The 3,882-nt window shown below is 41.0% G+C and overlaps 1 pseudogene; it reads right to left on the bottom strand.

Moving 5' to 3' along the window:
- Positions 1-273: 273 nt before the first annotated feature.
- On the bottom strand, positions 274-2,139 carry LOC113178561 (oxysterol-binding protein-related protein 9 pseudogene; annotated as a pseudogene).
- Between the last annotated feature and the right edge of the window lie 1,743 nt (positions 2,140-3,882).

The following is a 3,882-nucleotide window of genomic DNA, read 5'->3' as shown; positions in this document are numbered from 1 at the left end:
GTGTGAAAAATTTCAAAGCATGGGGTCTGGAACGGGAACTGACATCTTGTTTCAAAATTTAAAGTTTTCTCAGGACTGAAGTCAAAATCTTAACTGCCATAGAGAAAGGGAAGCTTTTCCAGCTTTAATTGTTCATCTGCATCAGAAAGTTCAGTATCCCTGAGATAGGAACCACTGCAATAAGAAGGGAGTGATAGGTTCTCCCAAAGAAAGATTGTTGCTTAATTTGGACAACTTGCCCTGGTCATTGGGTATAAACTTTTGTTTCCCAGCCTAATGCCTCACAGCACCAAGACATTTCAGTAATGGTTCATCATAAACCCAGCATTCATGGAATAACTTTGTCTCCCACTGAATTTCCTTCTCTTTCCTTTCTCGGGTTTCTGCTCTTTGTCTTTCTTCAAGTCTGTGCTTTGCTTCAGTTGCTGCATCAATGTCTCTGATTTTTAAATTGAAAGTGACATCCTTCCAAAGGCAGTGGGACTCATATTCTGATCTTCCAACTTCCTCACTTTTTTCTTGATTATAGGCAACTTCTTGGTATCTACGAAGACTGTATTTTCCCCTGTTTCGTATTTTGCATACATTACACCATTCCATTCCCCTTCGATTGAGCAAAAAGACTTCTTGTCATTTGGAGAAAAAAATCTCAGCAGTAATTCTGTATCTCTTGCCTCCATAGAAAGGTTTAGTGTGGAAGATGATATTTGCACTATAACCAGTTTTGGAACAATTAATGTTGCATTCTCCTCCTAGTTCCACCCAGGGCACTGTGAGGATAGACCTTCCATAACCATTGGGGAATATGAGAATGTAATGCTCATCATAGTCTAGACATGAGACACAGCCTTGCCCTATGTTGTGCACCCCAATTGAAATCCCAAGGAATTTTTATTTAGTCCAGATATGAGCACTGAATTGGATTTTCTTGTTAAAACAGTCAGCATAAAAGGCTGAAATGGGTGGATGATGGGAAACCTGCTCAGCCACTTTTGTTACACTGTTTTTGGAAACCTAGGGAACCGGTCCTTCTGAAACTAGCTCTGGGTTCTCTTCAGTGTCATTTGGTAATGTCCAGTGATACTGAAAGATCTCACCCAAAATGGGGTTGTATAGCTTTTTGGCAACTGATCCTTTCCTTCCTGCATGAAAGGCGGAGAGGTACCATTTCACAACCTGAACCATTCGATCCCTGGGATCTTTCTGGTCACTAATGCTCACAAACAGGTCCGGATGTACAAAAAAAGTCTGCATACATTTCTAAAAGAGATCTTCTTTCAAGAATAAATGTTGGAAGAACTACCTTAGTAAGATCCATTCCGAGCCTAACCTGTGACAAGAAGTGCATGATAACACTCTTGTGTTCTTCCACTGATCCTGCCTCCCCATCATGGTCTCTATCAGTCATGTGAATCAAAAAGGTCAGCATCACTTGTACCATTGGACATGGAAGAATTCAGTGATTCTGTGGTTTCTGGGTGCTTTAGGCTATTTCAAGAACTGCTATGTGTCAAGACTGAGGCAGAACCAGAAGAATCTATTAACCGTTTCGGGGATGAGCCACTCTGATAGAATTCATCAGCATCATAGAATTCATCTTCACTGCTATAGTTAGAAAACTCTGGAATTGTATTTGGAGACAAGGTGACATGACATGGAGAAGTTAGACTGCTACTAGGTGGTGAATGTCGACTGCCTGTACTATTGGGTGTTGGAGTGTGATGATGTCCCAAGGTAGCTAATTCAGATCCAACGGGTAAGGAAGACAGATGCTGCTCTGACTTACAGAACTGAGCTGGTTCTGGAGGTAAGACAGTCTGGGAAGACACTGTGCTGATTACAGGTTCCAAGGGACTGGGTTGATATATTGCATCTACAGGATTAACAGTACTTTTAGCAATCTGCAGCAACACAATGCAGTGTTTAATAGATTCTACCATGCTATTTGTTGTTTCTTTGAGAGTTTCAATTTTCTTTCTCTGTTCATCATCTTCACAGTTTTGAAGCTTGTCATCAAAAAGCTTTAGTTGTTCTATCAAGATTTGTAGGTAAGCATCTGCCTATGTTAGTTTCTTGTCAAAGTCTTGGACACTAGGAACAAATTCTGAATCCTCCGTAAGTGGCCAGCAAGAAAGCCATTCTCTGAGGCACCAGCCCTCGGTGCCTCCTGGGGCGGGAGCACCCCTCTTCTACTCCCTCGATCAGATCCCCGGGCGGGCGGCGTGGCAGAGCAGGCGGCCTAGCCAGAGGTTCAGCCCATCCCCCAAAGTACCGCGTCCCTCCACCTCTATTTTGAATATTGCTATTTTTTAGGGCAGAAGGAAAGAGTAAGTGTGACAAATGGTAAACTGACACTTAAACCTTCCATCCAGAAGTGAAAAACAGTCCAACCACTTGTCATTTACCAAAGCAAATCTTGTGGCCACATCTAATTTCAAGGGCAAATAAGCCAACCATGTGCCAGGAAAGGACCAGAAATATTTAATTGATATGAATGACTACTAACTGCCTTCTTTCCTCTTGTTTTGCCCAATTCTTATTATCCATACTGCCACCAGAGAAATCACTCCAACATACAAACTTGACCATAGTACTCTCTTAGCCAAAAATAATAAATGGATTCCATGTTATTAAACATAGAACCCAAACTCTTAGATCAGGCTTCTGCTTTCCTAACTTTACGATTCCAATCTCCCATGACTGAACCACTTAGAATCCTGCAATTTCGTGAAACTACCTGCAAGTCCTTGAACCACACCAAGCTCTCTGTCACCTCTAGCCTTTTCTGGAAAAAAAAAAAAATTCCCCCTTGCAATTCCCCTCTACTATCAAAAAATAAAAATTAAAAGATAAAAATAAAAAATAAATTGCCTTTTATTGTCTACTGCCCCAGTCAATAGTAAGGAATTAAAAAATTTTTTTTAAAAAATTAAAAAAAAATAGTAAGGAATTGAAGATCAGGACTTATGTCTCATACACTTTTATATTCTAGTGTCTGGCACAGTACCTGGCACGATAGGCACAGTCAAACCTCCACATCCTCAGGTTCTGGGGTTTTGTTTGGTTGGTTGATTGTGTGTGTGTGTGTGTGTGTGTGTGTGTGTGTGAGAGAGAGAGAGAGAGAGAGAGAGAGAGAGAGACTGGGGATTGAACCCACGGCTTTGCATATTCTAGAAAAGCAATTTACTACTGAGCCATACTCTCAGACTCTGGATGGTAACAAAAAAAATCACATACACGATTTGGAGATTTCCACTGAGGAGTAATTGCACAAGGAAGCCTGGGATCCTGCATGGAAAAACTAATTCAGGGAATTCCCTACCTAGAGAGGATGTAGATTCAGAGAAATGATGCCCTTTCAAAGAATTTGAACAACAAATTTGGACTATAGACTTCTTTCTCTTCCCTCCTTAACTGAAACTAAGGAAAGAACTATTCCAGACTCCCTGAGTGTCCCCATTCCCAAATATGGGAAGGATTTCTTCTTGGAGGCCTGACATTTTTGCTTCCTAATGTCCATGTTAGAGAGGATGCTCTTGTTCTTGTCATAACTTCTCTCAAAGACAGAATTTTTTTTTTAATACCAGAGATTGAACCCAGGGGCACTTAACCACTGAGTCACATCCCCAGCCCTTTTTTGTATTTTATTTAGAGTCTGGGTCTTACTGAGTTCCTTGGGGCCTCACTAAATTGCTGAGGTTGGCTTTGAACTTGTGATCTTCCTGCCTAAATCTCATGAGCTGCTAGGATTACAGGTGGGCACTACCACACCGAGCAAAGACAAAATATTCTTACCTTATTTGCTTTTTAACAAAATCAGAGGCCAGACAAAAGTGCAGAATTAGGTTTTGTGTTTTTTTTTTTTTCCCAGAACTAGGGATT

The sequence above is a fragment of the Urocitellus parryii genome, chromosome 8 (assembly GCF_045843805.1).
Source record: "Urocitellus parryii isolate mUroPar1 chromosome 8, mUroPar1.hap1, whole genome shotgun sequence".
NCBI classification, from domain to species: Eukaryota; Metazoa; Chordata; class Mammalia; order Rodentia; family Sciuridae; genus Urocitellus; species Urocitellus parryii.
Note: the sequence above shows the minus strand (reverse complement) of the source record. Positions and strands in the feature narration are given on the sequence as shown.